The sequence below is a fragment of the Camelus dromedarius genome, chromosome 5, assembly GCF_036321535.1.
Source record: "Camelus dromedarius isolate mCamDro1 chromosome 5, mCamDro1.pat, whole genome shotgun sequence".
Taxonomy (NCBI): Eukaryota; Metazoa; Chordata; class Mammalia; order Artiodactyla; family Camelidae; genus Camelus; species Camelus dromedarius.
In genome coordinates this window covers 55930974-55948299 of record NC_087440.1, presented here as the reverse complement: position 1 = coordinate 55948299, position 17326 = coordinate 55930974, and the positions used below count along the sequence as shown (strand labels likewise).

Genomic DNA, 17326 nt, shown 5'->3' with positions numbered 1-17326 from the left:
ATTCGTTAAAAGTATGTTTATTTTTTCTTCATATTTTAAAAGAAATTAAAATGAAGACATTTCTGGGAGCCCCTAAAAGCACTGTGGGCCCCCGACACTTGGTCCCTGTTGGCTAAGTCAGCCCTGCCCCATGGCTAAAATGAATGAGCCACTGGGGAATTTAAAAATCTCCCTCCACTGGGTGGTAGTGCCACCAAGAAACGAATCTTGGAGAGAGCTGTGGACAAGGGGGTTGCATCTAAGCAATTTCTCTCTCCTTTAAAGTTATGCAATTGCTGCCCACATTGCATTTCTTGTGTCAAAAAGTCCATAGTTCGCCTTATACTTTTCCTTTACCTCAGGATGAACCAAAAAATAAATAGTCTCAGGTATAGACAGAGAGCCACGCTACCTACGATCTGCCACCACCTGCAAGTGTGGGACCGTAAATCCACACCCCTCCCACCGAGGCAGCCGCTGGAGGCTGTCAGAACCATACATAAAACATGCCCCTCTGCGCTTTTTATCGGCCTCGCTGATTTACTGTATATACAGTCTCCAAGTTAAATACCAACAGAAGCACCCGAAAATATATTCTCTTGCAGCCCTTGTCTGAAAAACCGCATTGCCCAAATAATGTCTGCTCGTTCATCATTTACTTCCCAGTCCCTGGGTGTCATCCCGGGAGTCACATCCCCACAGCAGTGCCCTGTGAAACAGGTGAGCGCAGAGGAGGGGAAGCAGCGGTATGACCCAGGCATGTAAAATGTGAGCAGGTTTTAAAAATGAAACTAAGCGATTGGAACAGTGGGTACCCGGCTCTCCTTTAGTGGGGCTTTTACTGGCTTCCCTTAATGTACTATTTGAATCTCTCTTTGTTTTATGCACGCCTCCCGGCAGTAGGAGCAGTGATAACAAATTGAATAAATAAACCCACACTAAATGGTTCTCCCTGGAAACCATTAGGAAGTGTCTGTGTTTATGCAGAATTCCGATTACTCTCTGTGGAGGATCCAGGAGCGCTGGTTTCTAGTCAGTGACGATCCACTGGAACACAAGTCTCAGGAGGCAGATGGCAGCCCCCAGTTACAGGTTAGCAGTAAGGGGAGAGGAGAGGCTGTGTGGGAGTGTGCTGGTTTTGTAGGCTGGTCTGGGTGTATCAGCTTTGCAACTACAAGATGACAGTTTGGGGCACCCGACTCCTCATCTACAGAGTGAAGGCAATGCCAGTGGTGGACAGTGTGGACTGGGAATTCAATCTCCATCCACTCTCTGACTTTGTTTAGGTAACTCCCTGCCCAGGGCCGGCTTCAAGGACATGTGACCCGTGCGCTCATGCAGGGCCTCGTGCTCAGATGGCTCCATGCTTGGTTACCTGCACTGCTATCACCATCCTGAAATTCGTAATCATTTTATCTTTGAACTTGTGATTTGTAAGTAATGTCTTACTGATGGGATGGTGGAAAGTGATGTGAACAGAGGAGATACAACATTAAGTGCCGCCTCGTTCACACCTTCTGTGACTAAAGGGAGTTCTGTCCTTGCTGGTGAGTGGTTCAGGCTAGGCATGCCACTCAAATCAGATCAATGAGAAGTTTTCTAGAGGCTTCTGCAAAAGTTCTCTCTGCTGCTTCCAGAACTGACTCTCTCTGTTCCATCTTTCTGCAAGAATAAGGATGAAGCCAATGGAAAGAGGAGGTCGGAATCAAGCCAGAGCTTCTAGACTAAGCAGCCCAAGTGTTGGCCCTCCTGGTGGACTTACAGGAATGTGACCAGCTATTTCATTGTTGCTAAATCCCATTTGAGATGTAACTCGATGCTGAAAGCATACCAAAAACTGTCTGTTGACTGAGTGGCAGATGTGTACACCAGTGAAAAACCTGAAGTCATCCTTGGCTTTGGACTGGCCAACGAAAACGTCATGGGTCATAAAGGAGGGGGAGATCCGACGTGAAGAGCAAGGAAGAGGCAGTCCCAGAAGGAAGGGGCACTGTGGCTTGTGCAGGGGCATGAGGCAGATAAACATAAGGGGGCAGAGAGGGACACAGTCTGAAGACGCAGTGGTTCATGTGGGGAGGGTAGGTATCATGAAGGGGCTGCCCTGCATTTTTGAGGGTCCAGGGTTTTCTTAAAGCAGTACAGTCAATTGCAGTGGACCCTGCAATAGGTTACAGCTCAGAAATGCCTGGGTGGTGAAGAGATACAGTCATGGGAAGATCTTCGGAGCTACTTTCTTATCATCTCATTCAAGCAAAGACACTTTACCAAAATATTAATAGCTCAGTTTTGGCATTCAACCATCTGGGTTGGAAACCTCACTAGTGGCGTATCCCGGGCAAGTTATTCTATCATTCTGCGTGAAACGAGGGCAGAATGGAGGTGTTAGTACTGTCTGCCTGTCCCTTTCTTATGAGGGGTATGAGGTCATCCAGGGCTTGGCCCTTGGCAAGAGCTCCTTGGATGACTGTTATTGTTATAAATAGTCCTTTAATTGCCTTCCATGGTTCCTTGCAGGGGAGATTACTTTGGGGTCCACCTCCCCAAAAGCTCCTATCCCCTCCCCTCATCTTTACATGTTTGGAGACCCCGCCAGCAGTCACAAACCCCTCTTTGATCTTGGCACCTTCTGCAGTGGCCTCCAAGCTTCAGGCTGAATGCTCTTTGGCCACGGGACTCCTTGTGCCTGTTTCTTGACATTTAGGCTGGAGGAGGATGCTGAAGAAGCTCTTTGGACCAAATTCAACAATAGCCAGGCGACCTCTCTGGCTGTACCCAGTAGTCATGGGAATGCTCTGAGTGACCTGTGTCCTGGCCCACTTAGAAATTATAAAAGAAAAGCTAAAACTCGTATAAGAAATACTTAGCTGGCTGATTCACTTGGTTTATAAGAATTTTCCAAACGAATAAAGCATGCTTTCACCATTTGCCACACATTGCAGAGTGCCCCCCATTTTGGTAATCTTGCATCCCTGGGCCGTATCTGGCCACATTTTGTGTTATGTCCACAGACCCCTGTGCTTCCTGATCACAGGAATCGGATACGACCCTGTTACGTTCAGCATATTTTCTTTAGTTTATTCATTTATCAGGTGTGTATTCAGTACCTGTTACATGCCAGGTACAATTTGGAGAACTGTCTCATATAGTTATCTGCATTCTGTATGTTATGTATGACGTAACTGATGATGTTACACATACCACACTTGCATTCCTGTATGTTCAAATAGAATAAAACTTCAGAGGACATATGCAGTTTAAATCACAAATGACCCTTAAAAACTTTCCTTCAAAACGTCAACCAAGAATAGCATAGTTTGAAATTCAATTGACTTCTGGCCTTCGGATTAGTATAATTCTTCTGAGGTGGATGGAAGAATGTAGTTCCATTCAGTACATCATCACCACTAATATTTACAGCTTGCTTTTTAAAAGTAAACAAATTAGGAGAAAGCAGAAAAATTCTAAGTTACCATGCCCAAGACTTTCCATGACTCTTTATTATCATGACGTGACAAAGATAAATAAAAATTCTTGGAAATAGCTCAATACCAGAAGGTGATTGTGCATCTGCAGAGCATCAAACATATACAAAGTTTTAAAAAGTCTCATTTAATAAATATGAAAAATAAAGCACACTTTACATCTGGGGACAAAAATCCTGTATGTTATTAATTATTTGAAACCCACAGTACACATAGCCAACAAACACATAGAACCCAGCAGTGTTGTTGCTAAGTTTATGGGGATGGGGAGAGATTGCTTGCAGCTGTTATGTTAATTAAGGGACAAAATGGCTCACCTGCACACCATTCCCGCGGCTGGGCTACCAGGCCTTTTTCTGCTTGGCTCTGAGTTGGTATGAAGCTAGGAAGCTGATTCCTGGTGGCTGGCCCCCGTTGGTTCCCACGTGGAGCAGATCTTGGAGACGAAGTTCTGAGAGGCTGAGTTGCAGTTTCTCTTCTGGCTAATTCTCCGTCACACGTAGGCTTGGGATGGGGGTGCCACAAGGCTGCCTTCCCCCATGTGGACGCGGCTCAGGTTAGGGGTAAGGACCAGGATGGGCCTGTAAAAGCAATCCATTAACAAGAGTGGGCAGGGCTGAACAGAGAGGCAGAGCTAGGGTGGCATTTTGAGCTCCCTTGCAGTTGTCTTGCTTTATTCACCTGCATGATTTGCATGTAGTACTAATTCCGTACAGGACACAACACAGCCAATACTGTCAGCTTTGCTCACAGGATCCAAGAAGTGTGGAGTTTGGGGTAAGTTTCTCTTTGGCACATTTCAAAGGGCCAAAATCAGGCACGATGAATAAACACTTTCTGATAACTATTGAGACATAGATTGAATATATTTTGTAAAAAGTAGGTGCTTGTTTGCCAATCAAGTGCAAACAGAAAAAGAAAAATCTCTAAGATTTCCCTCAAAAGACTAAAAATTCAAATGCTCTTCTTCTTTGATACAGTTCATCATTCACAAATCATGGATAGCATCCTTGGACAACAAGCAAGCGGACACCAAAGCGGCAAGGCCGACTCCACTAGATTTTCCTACTGGTGAGTTTCCCATCAGAGGTCCCTAGTATTGCAACCTGTTACAGAAGTGGGCACCAGTCTTTGTGGTAAAGATTTGGGTTGAAATAAGACCCAGTCATTTGAGCAACATAAATTGAAGCAGCATTATCTAAATAAGCGAACTATATTTTAATCAAAATGAATTTAACTACCTTTTTCTGGTTATAATTTATTAATTTAAAAATGTGTTATTCTACAAAACATAGAAATCATTAATTAAAAGCCCTGCAATCAAGTTAGGTGCTGTGGGTCTGGAAACTTTTACAGATAATGTATAAGGGTTGGCATGGTAACTCATCAAGTTGTAATTCTGTACCTTCCTGGGCAAGGGCAGAGAGGAAAGGACCAACAATTTAGGGGAGATACCAGCACCAGAAATCAAGTTAATGTGGGGCTTAAGCCCTCTGTAATTTTGTTTGCCAGCTATTCACCATGTGGAGGAAAAAACAGATAGTAAGAAGGCATAAAAGATCTCATTTCAAAAGCTCCCTAAAGTTGCCAGTAGCACTCTATCCTTGACTCTCAGCAGATAAGGAGTGGGAAGAGAATGCAGAGCGCTGATGCTGTCATAAAACGGTGAGCTTGAAGGACAAAGTGGAATCATTGCTTGTGAATGGCAGGAAGTAGGTGCTTCCCCTAGGGAAGGATTCTGCCTGATCCTTAGATTAGAAACCACCCTCAACTCAGTGTTACAAGCTAATTACCAGCCTGGAACAATACAGAAGGCACGACCCCAGACTCACAACCTTCAGGCACTCTCTTCCCCCAGGACCTCTGTACATTCAGGATTGGAATTTATCAGACACTGGGTTCTTACAAGCTTCCGGGTGGCTGATCATATATTGGAGATTGTAGGGCTGACCATCAAGTCTCATTTCCCCGCCTTTTGTAAAGCAGGGCACGATCGATGAGAACTTTTTAGCCTTTTTGTGTAATTTTTCACTTTCTCCCTCACATTATTCAAACTTCACTGAATCAGGGTTCCCTGAGACAGTCTCCTCCCACCCTCCAACCCCCACCACATCAGTCTCAATTTCTCTGTTTAAAATACTTGTATGAAAACTGATGGATTTTAAGATCGATTTACTGGGCAGATAACTTGCCCAATGTGGTCCAGAAATGTGAACAACAATCATAGTAGCCTCGAGGCCATTATTAATGGCAGGGATGTAAATTACTTCGCTTTGAAAATTCCAAAAGGTTAGCAACAATGGAATCAATTGACTGGCTGTGTCGTCAATAGTGCTGATCCTGCATTATTTGTAGTTGGAGGCAATTTCTCCCCTGCTTTGGAACAGGGAGGGGTTCGTATCCAAAATCAGTGACATTAGAATTGGGATAAGAGTTGGGGCTAGAGAGGGTTTTCTTTTTAGATGATGCTAAGTGTGTTGGATGTGTCTAGAATGAAGTCATAGACAACATATTGGCAAGTAAAGTAAATGATTTCTTGGTTTCTGAGACAATTCTGGCTTTTATTGGGGTTACACTGGAGACAATTTATTAGAAGTTAATTCACAAGAGGAATTTATTCAACTTCTAATCTTTGTCCTGAGACATTGTTTATGAAACAACTAATGGGAGCTGGGGAGGGACCTCAATGCTAGGTTAGCTGGCCACACTTAAACCCAGGGGTTTGGGACAGTCTACTTTTCAACAACAAACCAGCAGCTATGTGCTAATAAGTCACAGTGGTAATGAAAGCTGTGCTGTTGCATAAATGGCATTTTTGCTTGTAAGAGATCTCTTTCCATCCTGGTTTCCACAAAATTACCTCTAGTCCCCTCTGACCCCACTCACCAGAGGAAAACACTTGACTGAAATTAGTTTGATGTTGATAAGGGTGATGGTTACACAATACTGTGAATGTGATTAATGCCACTGAATTTTACACTTAAAAATGGCTGAAGTGGTAAACTTCGTTATATATATTTTACGACAATAAAAATGTGATCATCAAGTTTTCTTTTAAAAGGAGCGATATGCATGCCATTATAGCGACCCTGGGCTTATTCTTGGAGTGAAATAAATGAGCCTCGAACTGACTAGGAAGGAGGCTCCAAAGGACAAACCACAGAGCCCAGTGCTGAGAAATGATCTCACTCCAGGGGACTTTGGACAAGTTTCTACCCTATCACAAGATCTTAGTTCTTCCTTTATCAATCTTAGTTTTATTTTATTTTGGGATGGGGTGGAGGTAATTAGGTTTACTTCTTTTGGAGGAGATACTGGGGATTGAACCCAGGACCTTGGGCATATTAAACATGTGCTCTACCCTCCCCCTGCGTTTATCAATCTTGATACACAAGAGGGTTCTGAGGAAGCGGTGGAGATCATGAGTGGGCTGAGGCTGCCGGTGCCCAAGTGCTGTTTCCCTGCCTGGTCCTTCTTCACCGCCTCTCCCTGGACCCTGGCAATCTGTCCACATGGGTCAGAAATAACGGTCCACCAAAGCTTATTTACACCCTAATTCTAAGACAAGCTATGCTTTTATGTATGTATGTATGTATTTAATGAATTCAGCTATTTTATGTTTTTTAACATTTTTATTGAGTTATATTCATTTTACAATGTTGTGTCAAATTCCAGTGTAGAGTACAATTTTTCAGTTATACATGAACATACATATATTCATTGTCACATTTTTTTTCACTGTGAGCTACCACAAGATCTTGTATATATTTCCCTGTGCTATACAGTATAATCTTGTTTATCTGTTCTACATATGCATGTCAGTATCTACAAATTTTGCACTCCCAGTCTATCCCTTCCCACCCACCTCCCCCTTGGCAACCACAAATTTGTATTCTATGTCTATGAGTCTGTTTCTGTTTTGTATTTATGTTCTTTTTTTTTTTTTTGATTCCACATGTGAGCGATATCATATGGTATTTTTCTTTCTCTTTCTGGCTTACTTCACTTAGAATGACATTCTCCAGGGACATCCATATTGCTGCAAATGGCATTACGTTGTCAGTTTTTATGGCTGAATAGTATTCCATTGTAGAAATATACCACCTCTTTTTTATTCAGTCATCTGCTGATGGACATTTATGCTGTCTCTATGTCTTGGCTATTGTAAATAGTGCTGCTGTGAACACTGGGGTGCAGGTGTCATTTTGAAGTAGGGTTCCTTCTGGATATATGCCCAGGAGCGGGATTCCTGGGTCATATGGTAAATCTATTCCTAGTCTTTTGAGGAATCTCCATACTGTTTTCCACAGTGGCTGCACCAGACTGCATTCCCACCAGCAGTGTAGGAGGGTTCCCTTTTCTCCACAGCCTCTCCAGCATTTGTCATTTGTGGACTTTTGAATGATGGCCATTCTGACTGGTGATACCTCATCGTAGTTTTGATTTGCATTTCTCTGATAATTAGTGATATTGAGCCTTTTTTCATGTGCCTGTTGATCATTTGTATTTCTTCCTTGGAGAATTGCTTGTTTAGGTCCTCTGCCCATTTTTGGATTGGGTTGTTTAGTTGTTTCTTATTAAGTCATATAAGCTGCTTATATATTCTGGAGATCAAGCCTTTGTCGGTTTCATTTGCAAAAATGTTCTCCCATTCCATAGGTTGTCTTTTTGTTTTACTTATGGTTTCCTTTGCTGTGCAGAAGCTTGTAAGTTTCATTAGGGCCCATTTGTTTATTCTTGCTTTTATTCCTATTGCTTGGGTAGACTGCCCTAGGAGAACACTTTTGAGATGTATGTGAGATAATGTTTTGCCTATATTTTCCTCTAGGAGGTTTATTATTATCTTGTCTTATGTTTAAGTCTTTGATCCATTTTGAGTTTATTTTTGTGTATGGTGTAAGGGAGTGTTCTAGCTTCATTGCTTTATATGCTGATGTCCACTTTTCCCAACACCATTTGCTGAAGACACTGTCTTTATTCCATTGTATGTTCTTGCCTCCTTTGTCGAAGACTAGTTGACCAAGAGTTTGTGGGTTAATTTCTTGGCTCTCTATTCTGTGCCATTGGTCCATATGTCTGTTTTTGTACCAATACCATCCTGTCTTGATGACTGTAGCTCTATAGTATTGTCTGAAGTCTGGGAGAGTTATTCCTCCAGCCTCTTTCTTTTTCTTCAGTAATGTTTTGGCAGTTCTAAGTCTTTTGTGGTTCCATATAAATTTTATTATGGTTTGTTCTAGTTCTGTGAAATATGTCCTGGGTAATTTGATAAGGATTGCATTAAATCTGTAGATTGCCTTGGGCAGCAAGGTATGCTTTTAAAATGATATGTAGTCTCTAAGAATGATTTCAGCCAGCTTCCTAGAAGGCTGGATAAGAATCACTGAGGGAGCTTTTCCTCCTAAACTATGGGTGTTCACTGATTCCTTCCCCAAATACACTCGTGCCCATGTGGATAAGCACCCAATCCTTGCTGAAGTGACCAGGGTCATGAGTGACAGCATTCTTTGGGATGACTCATTCCAGGGCTGGGACGTGCATCCAGGATGCCTGCCTCCATGTCCCTGGTTTCCCATGCTCCCAGCACATAGGTTCAGGGAACCAGGAGACCACATCCATCCTGGTTCTGTCATCCCAGGGCCAGGTCACTGCACTGCACACCTGAGTCCATGCCTGCATTTGGGGTGTTGTGACGATCAGGGAGAAAACAGGGTAGGGCGTGTTGGGCATTGCACAGGGTTGACTAAATGTGATTTGTTAACATGATGAATAATAGTCTTATCAGATGTGAGCACTAATGCTGGTGCAGGACAGGCTCTGGAAAAGCAAGCAAGCTGACTGTTAGCTAGTGACAAGCGAATCATGCCTTGCTTCATCTAAAAAAAAAAAAGCTTCTATTTCTTGTTATGGAAAAGAGAAACCAAATGGAAATGAGGAACATGAGGTGACTTAAAAATAAGCCTGTTACTCTCTGAGAAGTTTGAAATTGTGTCCCGAGGTGGAAATCATCCTAACTTTGTGTAACAGAGGTGACCATTTTCTTTCTGTTTTTTTAAAAATATATTTTTATTTGAGTACAGTCAGTTTACAATGTTGTGTCAATTTCTGGTGTACAGCACAATAATTCAGTCACATAGGAACATACATACATTCATTCTCATATTCTTCTTCACCATAGGTTACTACAAGATATTGAATATGGTTCTCTGTGCTATATAGTATAAACTTGTTTATCTATTTTACATGTATTAGTTATTATCTGCAAATCTAGAAATCCCAATTTATACCTTCCCACCCTCTTCCCCCTCTGATAACCGTAAGTTTGTTTTCTGTGTCTGTGAATCTGTTTCTGCTTTGTAAATAAGTTCATTTTTTTTGTTTTTTTTGTTTTTAGATTCCACATAAAAGTGACATCATATGGTATTTTTCTTTCTCTTTCTGGCTTACTTCACTTAGAATGACCATCTCCAGGTTCATCCATGTTGCTGCAAATGGCATTATTTTATTTTTTTATGGCTGAGTAGTATTCCATTGTATAAATATACCACAACTTCTTTATCCAGTTATCTGTCAATGAACACTTTGCATTTTCTTTCCAGAAAGGATTATGAGCACTAGGGTTTTAGAGTTTGTTTCCTTGCTTTGTTTTCTTTCTGCTTGATTATTGTGCTGGAGAAATTATGTGGGTTATCAAAGAAAAAGAAGAAAAGACAATACCTCTATGGAATAGGTTGTTGGTAAGCCAAACCTCTGGTAATGAAGAGGACCAGCATTTAGGAAGATAGACAGTGCTGTCTGACCAAAGTGAAAAAGATTTTACTGACAAACCAGTTAAATTCTGCTAAGGAGTGGCACTGTCTTTTGTCAAGATGTCACACTTTATTTTCAATGACAATTTTATAGGCTTTTCAGAAATTAAAATAGCAGTAAAAAGAATTATATGAATGCCTACCCAGACGAGTCAGGGGTGTTTGATATTCTTGTAATATTTTAAGTCCTTTGCATAATCGGATTAAGCCACATGAACACGTAACTGCAGGGCTAAAGGCCACTGTCATTCCAGGAAAGAGACCAGCATTAGCACACAAATTAATTCCTGGGTAAACCAGAGAGAAAGGAGTTAAGGCTTTGATTCAAATTCATGATTTTCAAATCATCCCCCAGTTAAATTAAAGAGATATCTCCTCAAGTGGATCACTGGAAACCTAGGTATACATTGTATCCCCTTCATTACCGCTAAGTGTCCTAAAGAAGAAAACTCACTCTTGAGGTTGCTGACCTGCCAGGTGAGAAAAAGCAGCTTGCATGAGTGTGGGGAGAACTGACTATCACTGGGAAAGATTTGGCTACTTTCTCCCTTCGTGACCTTGGGTAAATGACTTCAGCACCTTTGAGCAGGGAGCTGCCTTCCCCACACTGTAAAAGTGGCTGTTGTGTCTATCAATCATGCAGAGGTGCCATGAAGCTTAATTTATTAGTTAATGTTTGTGTTACTCTCTGCAGCTCTTCGATGAAAGGTGTTACAGAAATGCAGAGTAGCAATATATTATCTAAACATCTGCCTGCTCAAAAAGCTCTCTGGAAAGTCTTTGTTGCTTCAGAACAGATGAGTCCTCCAAAAATGGATCATTCTGTGCAGGTCTTTCTTGGTCTATAAACTGTTTCCCCTCCTTTGGATACACAGCATCTCTGTGCAGAGTGTACGCCGGTGGCCATGCTTTCTGTCTTGTCCTTGTAATGGTCACTGCGATGCTGCTGCCTTGTGGGTGTGCACTGCAGTTATTTACACGCCCACCTTTTCCTCACCATGTCTGCCCTCTTCGTTCATTATTCCAAAAAGGCATTATAATTTGGCTTTTCTTTTGATGCTTAATTTTACACATGGGCATGCTATATCTAACCCAAGGGTTTGGTGTTTTAAAATTTGGCAGTAAAATCAAGAAAAGTCACTTCAAGATTCTTGGAAATAAAATAAATTGCAAAAAAATTTTTTTGGGTCCAAGTTTGAATGTGATTTGATGAGATTAAATTAAACCTGTTGTATTGCTAAAGATAATCTGGGAGATTATTTCTGCTAAAATTGATTCTGTCCATAATTTTGTTAAAACTCTGGCAATTACCCTACAGCAAATGGATATTTTTGTCTATAGAAATTCAGTAGTTCCAATATGTATATACTTAGATTTAGGTAATTTCTTTTCAAACACAACTGGAGGAAGAAAGTAAATAATAAATGATATCAACATATTGTCTTCAAAGGTTTTCCTCTTCTATATTTTTACTTCCACTTCAATTTTGAAAATATTTTTTCTTCCCATATTATTCTTCAACTCTATTGTTTGTGCTGATGGGAGTGTCTTAAAATATAACTGGGATTTGTTTTAGTCAGATCTAGTCAGATGATAGACACAGAGACAATGACTTTGAAAGAAGAGTTTATTACTACAGTTCCCAAGAGGAAGGGGCATGCTGTGTCATGCAGGTCCACATGGGGGAGCACCCAGGTCATTCAGGAAGCCGGAGTGATGGGAAAGGGTGCCCCGGGGCTCCATTGTGGTTTCTGCGGTAGGGAGTTGGAGAGGTGGGGCAGGCAAGTTTGAGCAATCTTAGGATTGGATGGTTTGTATAATTTTGGCAGGCTCTTGGCTTTGAGGGTGGTCTCTAGTTGTTCAAGTCCCTGGCCCGGGGGTGATTCAGGGCAGGGCATGTTGGCTTGTTGCGAGAGCATTTGATAAAGGTGTTTGGGGATGTGGACTTTGGATTTGTTGGTTTGTATATGAAAGTTGTGTTCACAGACAAGCTGTTTGTTATCTCTAAGAATTAGCTAGCTCTGGGAGGGCAGTCTCTCCCCAGGTTCGCAAGGGCCTCTAGATGACAAAACATCAAAAAATACAGAAAATAAGAAACATGCTAATACAGGGAGATCTTCTCAGACATCTTCCAAGAAAATCTTTAAAATCTGATACTTAGAGCCTGGTTCTTTCCTCTCAGTGGGAAGGCTTTTCATAATTATGTCTGATAACAGAAGAGAACAGGGCACAGTATCCCTTCTCCTTTCTATGACTCATATGCCTCCTTGGCCCCTGGGTGCTGTTCTAACCTACAAAGGTGAGCAAGAAAGCCTAGTTACCCCTTATGTGAGAATCTGAGCATCACTGCCTGTTAGGCTTGGGAAGAACTTTTCAGAAGAAATGCTACTCATGAACTCCAGCCTAAATTGGCCCAATACTTCTCCCTGAAAATGCCCATCTTTTTGTAAATATGTAAGTCTATTGAAAGGTGTTATTAAACCAATGATGACTTTAACTCAAAACACGTAGGTGAAATGCATTATATAAGATAAACATACCTAAGAAAGCCAGATGCTACGAGATCAGAAAGGCTGTTCCTACTGCCCAGGGATTGGAATAGAAAGCAGAAAAATCTGCTGTGCTTACGTGGGTAAAGTCACGTGTTTACATTTTCGCTGATAACTAGGGAAGATTCTCCTTGAAGCTGAAATTCTCGCTGCCCTCAGTCCCAGTCCCCAGTAGAATTGTCAAATCCCTCTTTTGGCTCTTAGCTACTTGATTACCTGCTGAAATCCTGCAATTGCCACAGCTGTTGCTATTTTAGCTCCTTGAATTTATGAGCACCAGTGTGTCTCCCTTTCATCTGCTTTGCCTGTTGCTTTTGAAATGAGCAGTAGCACGGGAAGGGGGTGGGGGAATGCAGCCCAAACAGTTCTGTGGAGCTGAGGGCAGCTAAGAAAAGGAGCAGCTCTTTACTTGGTGATTGGAATGGTAGCCACATTAAATGTGTGTATCTTTCTTCGGAGGAATGCCAAGTATTTTGAAAAAGAGAATCTTGACTCATCTTGCAGAATCACAAGGACACACACTAAACATAGTGGCGTGACTCTTCAGTGGGGTGACAGTGATGAAATAGAGGGGTAATCTATGGAGAGAAAACAATTATCTTCTCTCTCAAGGACGCTGTCAGCTCAGGAGGCTCTTCCTTTCGGATGATTGCCAGGTGAACAGAGTAGATGAAGGGCAGGGAGGGAGGCAGTGGGATGTGGAGGGAGGTGGTACTGTTACTGTAAGCATTTCTCTTTCTTAATGGAAATCAGCATACCCTCTGGTTTCCTCAAGGTCTAGATCAAATTGACTTTAGCCAAGGAGCAAGCCTGTTAGGCACCTTTACAAGTCCTCCGTTCTATTTGGGCTTTGATTTGGGGAAAGCTATTTTCCACATTGGTTTGGCTTTGCCTAACCTCATGTTGCCATGGCCTCAGAGGAAGGAAAATGGCTGAGAGGGTTCACTAAAGACAATAACACACGTACTGCAGAGTCAAATGTTGGAGATCTTGACATTGCCCCACAGTTGGGCTTGCTGGTTCGCTATGCACAAGTGACCAGAGTTACCAGCTGAAGCACCTCAGCATGAAACTGCTTTCTCCTGCCCTGAGCTACAAAGACTGGACCACCTGTTTCTATGCACCATGGCTCCTTCAGAAGATGGAGGGAGAGGATGCATCTCCCCACCAACATGAATTTTGGTCAATGCCAAGTGAGTCTACTCACCCCATTAAAATAAAGTTGATTTAACAAATCACTACGGAATGGCACATTTAAAGTAGGATCATTAAATGCTCTGATTTCACATTTTTGTAAGAAATTATTTGAAAGCAAAAGGAGGAAAAAGATTAATTTGGTATGTGTTTGTCAAATCTTGAGGAGCACTAACTTTCTAAACAGAGGAGAATTTTATAGAGCCCTGAAATAGAAATTGGATAAACAGAAGCTACATGCTTGAGCACAGCTCCTGCCCTGTGGTTTCAAATCCAGGCGTAGGACTTGTGCCCCCGTGTAGGGTATCATGCAGCAGACCAGTACTCCCACTGAGAATGACTAGAAAGGCCACATAAAATAAAATAAATGTTAACATTCTTTTAAAAGGCCTGAGAGTGCTGCTGATGCCTTGCCTCACGACTAGACAGGTCTATATTTTGAAGAGGGTAGAATCACACACAGAGACAGAGAGCTGTTAATCAGTAGCTCCTGTTCATCTGAGACATCTGCAAATTCTGGATGTAGAGTAAGAGCCTGAGGATCTGGTCTTTGGACAGAGGACTGCTTCTGGAGGTGGAGAAACCAGCCAAGCTCTTGACAGTTTTATAGGGTTCGAGACAATGTTAATAGAATATAGCAAGTGACTAGCTGGGAGCATGAGAATGCTACGGACATCCGTTTATGTTTCATAGAAGGAATGGAGACTGGTGGTCAATCCTGGATGAAGGTCAGGTAAGCGAGCTTCTCCAGAAAAATCTGCAGGATAAGGAACAGCTCATTAGCAAAGGGAGAGTATTCCAGAGTATTGAAATAGTGATGCTTTAATAACTAGACAAGTTCAACTGGTGAAACCCTGGGTAATCATTAGTGAAATCCATTTCACCTGCCTTCACTAATTATGGTTGCTTTACTTGCAAGTCCTCCAAACAGGGCCTAGCCTAAACAAGATGTTTGCCTGAGTTTTGTCCAGGAACTTGGAGTCAGCTGTGTCTAGTTGGAGCTGAGCTGATTAAGACTGGATGGGACCACTGACCCTCCAACTGGGCATGCGCGATGTCCACTCAGCGACCTTTTGACGTCAGAGGGCCGAAAACTCCACCCCAAGGTCGTGCTAAGCTCCTCCACCTTGCCACGCACAGAGGCCTGTGGCTAGTCACCCTTGCGCAAATGATGATTACCGCACCCTTTTCCAGTCGCCTTTCCCCACGCTCGCCACGCCCCCTCGCTCGCCACGCCCCCTCGCTCGCCACGCCCCCCACGTCCCCCACGCTCCCCACGCTCGCCACGTCCCCCACGCTTCAGACGCTGCCGTGCTGCTTGAACGGGAAAATACTTCGGGTCCTGCCTTCAGAGAGGCAGGTTGGGAGCTTGTTCTTTTGTCTTCCTGTTTCGCTCCCTTGCAAATCAAAATCCTCTCTTTGCTGCAAACCTGAGTCTCAGGATTTCAGCTTACTGTGCGTCGGGCAAAACGCATCTGGTCTGGTAACAACTATCTTAAGGTACTGATTAAAATTTTTATTGTAAAGAATGAAAAGCAATGTAATATATGTATCACCAATACCTGTTTATATATAATAATAGATACATAGTCCTAATTCCTTTTTAATTAATATATCTAACATATTTCTACCATGCTCAAAACAGTCTTTTTGAAATTTAAAGTTTTTCTTTACTATCTTCGTTTCATCAGTTTAGGAGGTAAAGAAAGTGTTTGATAGGCAGAATCTTATCTGTTTGGATTATGAGAAGCTACAAATTAATGGATTATGAATTGTGTTGTAGTCTGTGGCATGTTAGGGCACTTTTAGACTTCAGGTTCCTGAGGAATAGAGCTAATAACTCTGTGCGTGTGATGTACACAGGATACCACCAACATTAGTTCTCATGAATATGCTTTTTGTTTGTTTTGCCTTTTAAATTCAGGCCTTGAGGGGACGGTATAGCTGAGTGGTAGAGCGCATGCTTAATGCACAGGGTCCTGGGTTCAGTCCCCAGTACCTCCACTAAAATAAAAATAAATAAATAAACCTAATTACCTCCCCTGGAAAAAACAAAAAGAAGAAAATTAATTCAAACCTGTAACAAGAATCCAACTCAGGCCTTTCCACTTAGGGTCTGCCTACATTTACATGTTAATGCAAGATACCGTAATATGAATGTTTTTGTATTTGTTAGGTGGTTTTTGTCTGAGATGAATATTTATAAGAATGGAAATCATTGTTAGATATTGTTAGTGATTTCACTTTGAAAAGATTTTCTCTCATTTCTCTTTCCTGCTTCTGGTTTGTATGTACTAGTATTAAGATTGAAGATGAGCTGTTAAGTGTTTTCTTCCCCACCCTCCCCAACCAAACACAAAACAATTGATAAGGCTGATAGAAGATTATAGCTATTTTTGATAATCCTAGGTTTCAAATTTTTTATTTGTGTAATTTTACCAATTTAAGCTAACAAAATGTATACCACTAAAATATTGCTTTTATCTGCTTGCATATTGGGAATCTGTGTGAGATTTTATTCGATGTTTTTTGAAGTGTTGTATCCGTAGACTAATTCAATGGTTTTCAAACTGTCTAACTTTTTTTTTTTTAATGAGATAAGAACACTTAACATGAGATTTATCCTCTTGACAGATTTAAGTGCACAATACTTATTGTTGACTGTCGGTACAATGTTGTGCAGATCTCGAGAGCTTATTCATCGTATTTAACTGAAATATCATGTCTGTTGATTAATAACTCCACGTCCCCCCTTCTCTCCCCACCATTCTTGTCTTTGATTTTATGAATTTGACCATTTTAGATACTTCATATAAGTGGAACCATGCAGTGCTTGTCGTTCTGTGTTGGGCTGATTTTACTTAGCCTCAGGTCCTCAAGGGCCATCCTTGTTGTACTGCAGAATTTCCTTCTGTTTTAAGTCTGAGTCGTATTTCATTATATGAAGATACTATGTTCACTTTATCCATGCGTCTGTCCGCAGACATTTGGGTTATTCCCTGTGAATAGTGCTGCAGTGAGGATGGGAGGGCTGATACCTCTCCAAGATCTCGACTTTCCGATTGGATATATATGCAGACGTGGGATTGCTGGATCCTGTAGTAGTTTTATTTTTAACTTTTTGGAGCAAGTTTCATACTGCTTTCTATAGAGGTTGCACTATTTTTCATTCCCACCAGCAGTGTGCAAGGGCTCCGATTTCTCCACATCCATGCCAACACTTCTCTTTGTTTTTTTATACTAACCATCCTAACAGCTGTGAGATGATGTTTTGTTGTGGTTTTGATTTGAATTTCCCTGATGATTAGTGATG

The 17326-nt window shown here is 41.8% G+C and overlaps 1 long non-coding RNA gene across 1 annotated transcript in view; it reads left to right on the top strand.

The window, feature by feature from the left end:
* Positions 1–17326, top strand: part of LOC105091449 (uncharacterized) — a 203106-nt gene that overhangs the window by 150354 nt on the left and 35426 nt on the right. The window contains exon 5 of the long non-coding RNA XR_010380976.1: positions 4442–4532. This is a non-coding gene — a long non-coding RNA (uncharacterized LOC105091449). The remainder of the gene's footprint in view (positions 1–4441; positions 4533–17326) is intronic.